Source organism: Meriones unguiculatus (genome assembly GCF_030254825.1).
Source record: "Meriones unguiculatus strain TT.TT164.6M chromosome X unlocalized genomic scaffold, Bangor_MerUng_6.1 ChrX_unordered_Scaffold_31, whole genome shotgun sequence".
Taxonomy (NCBI): Eukaryota; Metazoa; Chordata; class Mammalia; order Rodentia; family Muridae; genus Meriones; species Meriones unguiculatus.
In genome coordinates this window covers 2,866,938-2,877,873 of record NW_026843707.1, presented here as the reverse complement: position 1 = coordinate 2,877,873, position 10,936 = coordinate 2,866,938, and positions in this window count along the sequence as shown.

The following is a 10,936-nucleotide window of genomic DNA, read 5'->3' as shown; positions in this document are numbered from 1 at the left end:
ATAAGTTGTCATTTCTTGAAAATAAATGCTCAAAAGTATGATTGCTTAGTTACATGGTAAGTATATGATTGTTTTGCTATTTTTTTTTTCCAAGACAGGGTTTCTAAGTGCACTTATTCTGTTCAACAAAGAAGTTGCAAGCAAGGAACAGCTCCTATCATGGATAAAACAAAGAGCAAGCCAGCAGTTGGCATGAACACAATCCTTTACTGAAATACCAAATTTTATCTAGTTCTTTAGTTTCCAAGAATGAATATATTCATCCTCTTCATTGACACACTTCCTGCTTCCTAGGAAATATAAGAAAGGGGTCTTTGGCACAGCACAGATGCAGCAAATGGAAATCTTTTCTTCCAGCATGAACTGAGCCTGAATTGGATATGGTGAAATAATTCTCTATGGAATGTAAGAGGCTTTGGACAAGCACTCTCCCATTGACCAATATTCATTGTTTTGGCCTATTCTAGTTTGTTTTTATGTTATCTCATTATTTTCATTTTTAGATGCGTATTTGGTTTTGTTTTGTTGTACAATGAAAGAGAAAAAGAAAAGGTGTGGGTTTGGGTGTGTGAGGGGAACCTGGGAGAAGTTGGGAGAGGGAAACTATACAGTGTAAACAAAATATATTGTATGAAAAAATCCATTTTCAATAAAGCATAAAAAGAAAAAAGATGTTTCTGGAAGTCATGTATTATGTTTAAGAGGTGGATGAGAAATTAATGATACATGGAGAAATGAAGCAGCCATAGATACTGCAGATATGGCACTATTCTCACATACAATAGTCTAAAAGTGACTTGGATCTAAACCAATGGACTATACAGTATTTATTAATTGTATTAAAACAGAGAGAATGCTTATACAGTATCATTTGAAGGATGTGGAATTAGTTGGCAGATGCTGTTCCAAAATGATTAGAATAGGAGCCTTATGTCAAATTCAAGTGATCATGATAAAAGAGGACTTTTCAATTAATAGTCCTGGGACCAACAACCTGAGATTTTGAGCAATTCCTCTCTTCGGGCCCCATCACAAAGTTATGGACTCAACCTGTACAGCAGCCTGAGTGGAAATTCTTCCACATGATTCTCCATGGTGGCTACAGTTTGAGAATCTTTGTAGTATGTAATTAGAGCATTACAACTTGTATCAGCTCCATCTAGTTTCAACAACATATAAAATGTAAAATTCCAAAAACTGCTTGCAATCATAATATCTTTACTTGTTTTGCACAGAAAGGCACAGTAGTCTGACCAGTGCTGGCATAGCACACAATCATTAGAAACCCACACCCACAGTCTACCATTCTGTTTTGCCATCTTGGACACTTTTTGTTTCCTTCTCAGTGTTTCCCCATAGTCCAATAGGACTCAAGTTCTAGCTTTCACATTTCACATTTAAGGAAGAAGGAGCCATAGAAAAAGGCTGGGAGTGGGGGAGGGGCTTCCAAGACAAAACAGTGTGATCTTTAAGCATCTATCCCAGATATCATGTACATTAAAAATTTATTTCACAGTTATATGAACACAGTTACTCACAAGGGAAGGTGGAAAATATACTCTGTAATACTGTTATTTTAGTCAACCTTTGAAATCACCATAGCATTCTCATACTAATGGGAAAGGGAGACTTCCTGTAGGATGTCATTAAGCAATTTCTGCCTGGAAAATGCTAGAAACTTGGAGAACAATTTGAGCTAGCCAAATATTAGCTATACTAACATTCTTATTCAGTCAGTGGTTATCATCTATACATTTCTGATTTTAGATTATAAATATTAGGATCTTCAAATATATATTCAACAAGAAAAAATTGGCTATAGTCCTTTTTTATACCATTTATTGTCTATAAGATGGTAGCCCATTGTCTAAAGTTTAAGAATAGACACCCTTCTTCATTTATCACAGAAGTGAATAGTTGATTTCATCTAAATAGAAGTTTGTTGAAATGAGCCATTCCTTGTTGCTTATTAGTTTGCTTTATATTGAGATATTCTTTGCTACATAGTATAGGCTGACCTGCAACTCCAGATCCTCCTGTCTCATGATAGTGTTGGGATTCGTGATATATTATTATCACTATTGTGCCTTCAAGGAAAACACATTTCATTATTTCTACAAAAAAGAAATTCCAGCCTTCCCTTTAAACTAAAGGAAATTATTTGCCTTTATTTATTCCTAGCCCTAAAGTCTGTGTCCTTAGCTTTGCCTTCATCATGATGGAGATGGAAAGTGAAGGAGGTTTAGGCAGAACAGGGAAGGTGCCGAGAAAAACAAAGATCATCTTCATTTTTTTTTTAGTCTTGTTTTCTCAAAGGTCGGGTATAAGTAGTTCACTTGAGGGAAGTGGTTAAAGTGCAAGCGCTTGACTGCAAGCTAAATGATTCTGGTGCCACAGAACCCAGGAATTTTCTGGGCATTTTTGCCAATCCCAGTTGCTTCTAATGAAACTTTAGAGTCTAACTATGTAAGAAGCACTCAAATATACATGGTGCTACAGCAGGCAACATACGGAGCAAATTCATTGAAAAGCTGAGGTTTGCATCTTTCCTTCCAAACACAACAGCTGAGTGATTTGATGAAAAGGATGGGTTCAGCTGTTTGATAGCATTTTTTCAGCACCTTTAGCTAAAGCAAAATCTGGAAAGTCTTTAAGCCACGAGCCCATAGTTAAGGAATGACTTTTTTGTAGGAATGATGTTGATGAAAACAACTTAGACAAAAGTCTGATCAAATGGCAAGGCCTGTTCCAAGTCCCATTGTGATCCCTTTTCTTTACCTTAGCCCTATTGCTTTCAGTAGTAGGGGATGTTCATCTTCCCCTCAGCTATAACAAGATATGTTTACTTACAGGGGTTTTACACAAGTGTTTGTTCCTGTGTTTTGTTTTTACCTAAAGCCTTGCCAATAACAGAAAGAGTAGAAAGATGAAGTCTGGATGTATATATATATATATATATATATATATATATATATATATATATATATTGAGAAGGAGAAAGGAGAAAAAGAGGAAAAAGAATACCTTTCCCACAGGCATCTAGCTCTTCAAAGGATCAGAGACCACATAAGCATGAATACATACAAAGAATTCTCATTATTTCTTAGCTACTGCATATCTAGAATAGCTGTTGTTAAAACGTGCATTGCTGACATGAGTCAGAGAAGTATATACTGCAGTCTAGTCAAAATTAGAAGTTTTGTTTTGCGGTACACCAGTTTCCAACTACTATTTCACTTTAGGAAGAAAAAAAAAAAAAAAGTCCTGACAGACAGGTTAAAATTCCCCACCACATAAGCTGCATCATGGTTTAACACAAGAGATGTGCTCCATCTACTGGTAAAGATGGTAACCACAAACAGAAATGCACATTCTGTAAAATCAAAGACAGGTATTATAAATTCCATTCCAGTTGTTTAGATAAGAAAGGACACTGTTTCACTGTATGAGGGAAAAAGTCAGAGGGAGCAAAGAATGAAATCTACAAAATTTCCCAAGACAGCATTATGAAGAACAAAAATGAAAATGGGCTGGACATAGAGAGAAAAGCAAAGAAACAAAATACGCTGTGAAGGAAGTGATGAAATGGTAAACCTGTAGGAAATAAACCATTTGTTCATCACTTTAACACAGACACTTAAAATCAAAGCCCCCACATTATCTAGTAATAATATACTTCATGCCATATTTTAGAGCCTTTCTATATATTATTATAAACAAATATTTTACAGGAATTCTACCCACATGGACCCAATTCACTTGAGGAAGGCCAAGTCTTATAGAATCATCATGCATTTTGTCACTGTCTGGGAATGAACAGACTACAGTGCTGACACCAAAAGTTTGAAGCAATTTGGAAAAGACTGGAGGGGTTGAGGCATGACCAGCCCTTCTGTGCCTCTTATGCATATAGTTGGTCTCTAATGAAAACAGCTGTTGACTACAGGCTCGTCACTGTTTCCAGGCATGATTCGTAGACATCTGAAGAATCTGACAGTTTTCCCCAAAACAAATCTATGTGCTTTCTGACCCACTGATGAATATTGGACAGTCATAGCTCAGTGACAAGCACTGACTGCGCATTTTCTGCTGAAACGGTAAACCTGCAAGATATAAACCATTTGCTCATTACTTTAACATGAACACTTCATATCAAAGCCCCTACATGATCTGTTAATTGGGACAGAATGAGAGAGAGGGCTATAGCTATGATACAAAGTGAGTAAACTGTAATTAATATAAAAAAATTAAAAATTTTAGAAAATGAAAATTAAGGCTAAAAAAGGAGTCTCATTCAGAGGAACAAGGTACAAGTGTTGTTGTTATTATTATAATTATTAAATACATATTCTGTGATGTGACCTGAAAAATAAACACAAACTCAAGATTTTTAAAAATCTCCATCTCCCCTCCTCCACTGCTGATAGGAATGTAAATTTGTACAACCGCTTTGGAAATCAATCTGGCACTTTTTCAGAAAATTCAGAATAGTGCTACCTCAAGATCCTCATATTGCACCATATGCATATTCATGCCATATTTTAGAGCCTTTCTATATATTATTATAAGCAAATATTTTATAGGGATTCTACCCACATGGACCCAATATACTTGAGTAAGGCGATGTCTTAATACAGAATTACTATACATTTTGTCACTGTCTGGGGATATACAGACTGTACAATTGTACAGATTGTAGGAATATTTTTTTTTTACCTTTTCTAGACTCATATCATTAATTAGTCCTAGAAAAGGAATATTTGCTGAGGTTCTTTTAGGCACTAGCTTTCGTACTTCCTATGCTCTACATTTAATAGTCACATCAGCCTTATGAGGGTCTATCTTATTATCACTATTTTGAGGACACCAAGGTGGTGACTTGAAGCAATTAAATGCTTGTCTAGGTACTCTTAACTTTGGGATCTAGAAAGCTGACCAAAGGAATTGTATAAGAGCTCTCTACTATGGCAAGGAATGTGCCAGGCTGGTATAAGGTAGTGTGACAATAAACCTGCATAAGCTGGCATTTCTTAGCATATGGCGCTGATGACACTTGCACCAGGATTCCTGGAATTATCTATGGAACATTCAAATCCCTGAGGTGCAGGTCTGTAATCCTAATATTTGAGAGGCTGAGAGAAAGGAACAATAGGTTCAGACCCAGTCTGGTTAATATAATAAGATCCTTACATAGAAAGCAAATCAGTACAACAATAAATGTAAAAGAAAAATGTTAAAATGCAAAATGCAGACTGAAATTCAGTCAGAACTGCTAGTGCTGAAATACTGAGGACGTGCTTTTAGAGATAGCAGTGTAAAAGGCTTTCTCCATTTTTGCCTTTTAGGCTGCTGTAGTCCTAGGGACAAGAATGCTGCTCTTTGTTATTTGGTTAAGCTATTCACATTCTGTTAGCTGTGAAATGGGAATCCTTGTTTCTGACTCAAATGGCTGTAGTGAAGATTAACACATGTGAAAGGGCTACAAATTTCAAATGGCCCAACGATAAATTAAAAACTTTACCTTTAATGTCCATATCACCACTATAAAATAATGAACTTGCCCATTTTCCAGTCTAAATGTAGAATATTTTCCTCCACCATCTGCATTTGTGTCTTACATATGGGATAAAAGTCAACATAACCCTAAGGTATGCTAAAAAGCCCTTGCTTATTGAGAATTTCCATGTTTGTGTTTGGGATACTAAAACCAGCATGGGACTGAGACTTATTGAGACTTCTGGAGAAGAAGAGGCTACCATAGTTAACCAGCTGCCAGCCATGAAAGTGAATGTCTACTGGATCATCCAGCTATGTGCTGACCTTCTAAGTAACTGCAGACTGGTGAACAGAACCACCAGAAATTGGAAGAGGCAGTCTACAAGAAACAAACTTCACAGGCATCCCATTGAACTATGCCACTTATAACTCATTGTTGTTTAAATCTGCAGAGTTTTAGAGATGTTCCTCTCACAGCAAAAAAAAAAAAAAAAAAAAAAAAAAAAAAAAAAAAAAAAAAAAAAAGTGGATAAAGGCTAAAGGCTGCATGCCATTAGCATTATGTAAGTGTTTCGTACCTTGAGCATGGCTTCTGTGTCTTTTTCAGGTGCTGGCCAGAAGTACACACCACAGATATGCAGACATCATTAGGGTGACTATCCAAGCAAGGTTTTTCATTACATGGGTACAATGCACACTGAAGAAGGTTTCAGACACTGTCCTGACCAACCCATCCCCTAAAAATAGCAGGAAACTAACATGAACTAACCTCCTCTTATTTCTCTCACTCATTGTTTCTAGAAAGGTCATTCAGCAGCTTTGTACAAAAGGATATATTAAATCTTCTCCAAGCTGATTCTCAATAATAATCTTCTGAATCCACAAAAGCATGCATAATCCACTGCATGCCTTCCCATATGCACACTTTAGACATCCTGCTGCTGGCACTAAGATAAATAGATTCATCAAAGGCAGCCATGAAAACTTATGACCTGTTGAGACAGAAAAGCTTCCTGGGGGATCAGAAACATCCTTAAGCCCAAATCAAGTATTCTCACTGCTATGTGAAGCTTTGCTGTACAAAATATATTTAATAAGCCGGTAGTGGTGGTATAAGAGAGTTGTGCTACCCAACCTCGCCTCAGGAGTCTTGATGATTGATGAGTATGATTAAATTCCTTTGAGAGGCACTTTCAAAGTATGTTCTTCCTTTTGCTAAAAGTGTTTGGTGAGACTGTCATCTGGAAATAGTACCTAAGACAGCTTTATTCGTAATAGCCAGAACCTAGATGTCCCTCAACAGAGGAATGGATACAGAAATGATGGTGCATTTACACAATGGAATACTACTCAGCAATTAAAAACAAGTAAATCATGAACTCTGCAGGTAAATAGTAGGAACTAGAAAAGATCTTCCAAAAAGCAGAAAAGACACACATGGAATATACTCACTTATAAGTGGATATTAGACAAATAATATAGGATAATCATACTAAAATCTGTACACCTAAAGAAACTAAGCAAGAAGGAGGACCCTGAGTAAGATGATCAATTCTCATTCAGAAAGTCAAATGGGACAGACATCAGAAGAGGGAGAAAACAGGCCACAGGACAGGAACCTACCCCAGAGGGCCTCTGAAAGACTCTACTCACAGAGTATGAGAGCAGATGCTGAGACTCAGAGACAAACTTTTGGGAGAGTTCAGGGAATCTTATGAAAGAAGGGAGAGATAGAAAGACCTGGAGGGGACAGGAGCTCCATAAGGAGAGCAACAGAACCAAGAAATCTAGGCAGAGGGGTTCTTTTCTGAGACTGATACTCCAAACAAGGACCATGCATGGAGATAACCTAGAATCCCTACACAGATGTAGCCCATGGCAGCTCAGTACCAAGTGGGTTTCCTAGTAAGGTGAACAGGGGCTGTCTCTGACATGAACCCAGTGGCTGGCTCTTTGATCCCTTCCCTCTGAGGGGGAAGCAGTCTTACCAGGCTACAGAGGAAGACAATGTAGCCAGTCCTGATAATACTTGATAGGCTAGGGTCAGATGGAAGGAGAAGAGGACCTCCCCAATCAGTGGACTTGGAGAGGGGCATGGGAGGAGATGAGGAAGAGAGGACGGGATTGGGAGGGATTGAGGGAGAGGGCTACAGCTGTGATAAAAAGTGAGTAAACTGTAATTAATATAAAAAATTAAAATTTTTAAAAATGAAAATTAAGGCTAAAAAAGGAGTCTCATTCAGAGGAACAAGGTACAAGTGTTGTTGTTGTTATTATTATTAAATCCATATTCTGGTACCTGAAAAATAAGCACAAACTCAAGATTTTTAAAAATCTCCATCTCCCCTCCTCCATTGCTGGTGGGAATGTAAACGTGTACAACCACTTTGGAAATCAATCTAGCACTTTTTCAGAAAATTCAGAATAGTGCTACCTCAAGATCCTCATTTATTACTCCTAGGCATATATCCAAACCATGCTCAACTACACAACAAAGACATTTGCCCAACCATGTTCATAGCAGTTCTACTCGTAAAAGACATAATTGGAATCAACCTAGATGTCCCTCAACAGAAGAATGGATACACAAACTGTGATATCTTTACACAATGGAATATTACTCAGCTGTTAAAAGCAAGGAAATCAAGAAATTTGCAGACAAATAGTGGGAACTAGAAAAGATTATCTTGAGTGTGATAACCCAAGAGCAGAAAGACATACATGGTATATATTCAGTTATAAGTGTATATTAGCCATATAATGTAGGATAAACATACTAAAATTTATACTCCTAAAGAAGCTAAACAACATGGAAGACCCTAGGGAAGATGCTCAATCCTCATTCAGAAGGACAAAGGTAATAGACATTGGAAGCAGGAAAAAACAGGGAACAGGACAGGAGCCTACCCCAGACAACCTCAAAATGACTACTGATTGATGTATCGAAGCAGAAGCTGAGACTCATAGCCAAGCCTTGGTTAGAGTGCAGGGAATCTTATGAAAGAAGGAAGAGTTAGAAAGCCCTAGAGGGGACAGGGCCTCCAAAAAGAGACCAACAGAGCCATAAAAACTGAGCCCTTGGGACCTTGAAGGGAATGACACCTCAATCAAGTACAATACATAGAGAGGACCTGAAATCCTGGTTCAGACATAGTCAATAGACTCAATCTCCAAGTGGGGTCCCTAGTTAGGGGAGCAGGGACTTTCTCTGGCATGAACTCAATGGCAGGTTCGCTGATCACCTCCCCTTGGTGGGTGCAGCCATGCCTGGCCATAGAGGAAGAACAGCCAGTCCTGATGAGACCTGATAGGCTAGGGTGAGATAGAAAGGGAGGAGGACCTCCCCTATCAGTGGACTAGGGGAGAGGCATAAGAGGAGAAGAGGGAAGGAGGGAGGGGTTGGGAGGAGATGAGGGAGGGGGCCACAGCCTGCTTGCAAATAAAGTGAATAAATTGTAATAAATAATACATAAACATTTAAAAATTAATAAAAAGAAAAATAAAATAAAAAGAAAGTACACACACACATACACACACAAACTTCCTCTTCATTTGTAAGAGATTTCAGAGACTTAGTAATTTTGCAATGAATGAATATAGCCATTTTACCCCTCATCTGACATAAAGCAAATTGCATCTCACTCAGGGTGCTACTAGCTATTTTCAAGGTTGATTCACCATATTCCAATCACATACTCATTCTGCATCCAAAGCACACTTTATTCGATGGTTATGGTGACTGTTGTTGTGAGAGGATAACCACCATAATGGATTTTTTTAAATTTATCTTTGAGATGTCTTGAATCAAAATAATCTTAGAATGCCCTCTGGGTAAACCAAAAAAGTCTCAGTCATGTCTGCTTAATCTACATAAGCTTTATTATGTTTATTTGCACTAAAGAACACCAAGTGGTTTTTTTAAATGTTAACAGAATTTTCTGGATAAAATTTAAACTGTCATTCAATAAATCAAAATTGGCCCATATAAATAAACATCATTAAGCCAGTTAATATAGGATTGTGCTGAAATTTTTCTTATTCTAGGTCAACTACCTCTGAACTATAGTTAGTTAACTAGCTTCTATTTGAGAAGTACATACTAAAAACCAGCTGATGTTGTGGTAGAATATTTAGGTGCTGGATACAGTGTTGTGCTCAAAAATAGTACAGAATGAAATCAACAATCAATAAAGTATAAAGAAAATAATTATATGAACTCACTATCAGAGACAATAAAAGCAAGCAAATGATAATTGGAGACATGGACATGCACAAGCTCTCCCCAGGACTTTTAGAGAGCAATAGAAGATTGTCAAAGACATAATGAAGAGAATCACCAGTGTTAAAAGGCTCTTTGACCTCCTCACCCCCCAAGGGAGGAACAGTCCTGCTAGGCCACAGAGGAGGACTTTGCAGCCAGCCCTGAAGATACCTGATAAAACAGGGCCAGACGAAAGGGGAGGAGGTCCTCCCAATCAGTGGACTTGGAAAGGGTCAGGGAGAAGCTGAGGGAGGGAGGATGGGATTGGGAGGGAATAAGGGAGCAGGATACAGCAGGGATACAGAGTTAATAAAATGTAACTAATAATAATAAACAATTTAAAAAGGGGAAAAAAAGTGTAGACTGAACAGGAGACTCAACTTTTGCAGTCCAGTTCTTGACAACAGACTAGAATCAGGTTTTTGGATGAAGGTAGATTCTGTTTAAACTTGTCATCCCCTAAGCACATCAGAAGAGGATATAGATGCTGGGCTAAACTTTTAGCCTGCATATGTCTTCTGTTTTATTGAATATTGTTGCAACTGTTTTGGGGATTAGAGAGAAACAGTCTTCATTCCCTTGAAAAATGAGGGAGAAGGAAAATAACCATTTCTTCATATATCTGTTCTTTATATATCTGATTGTTCCATTGTTAAATAAACCCACACACTTCAGGGTGACATATTCTCTTGAATAATACCTTGTCAAGCCCATGTGCCTTGCTAAAAATTGACCTTGGTGACTGCTATTTCCATTTTTTTTTCTAAAAGATTAATTTTATTATTTTTATCTGCTTCTTACTATTAGCACTCACAAGAAAATGATTGTCTTTTCCTCAAAATAATTTAAATATGACAAAGGTTCAAGCACATGGAAGACAACATTTTCAGAAAAAAAAATCACTGTGAGTCACACATATGCACTGATCTGGTGAGCATTGGCTCAAATTTGGGATAAATGTTTTTCTGAAATAAAATAATTTTTGTTTAAACCTCTTATAGTATTAAAACTTTTGTAGACTTGAAAAACCCCACAGAAAATGGATAATTTAATAAAATTAGATGATCTGAACCACCCAAAAACAATTTGAATTATTATCTGTAGATAATTCATTATGCACATATTTCTAGCAAGATCCTTAAATTAGCAACGTTTCTTAAACAAAGACTTTCAAATTTT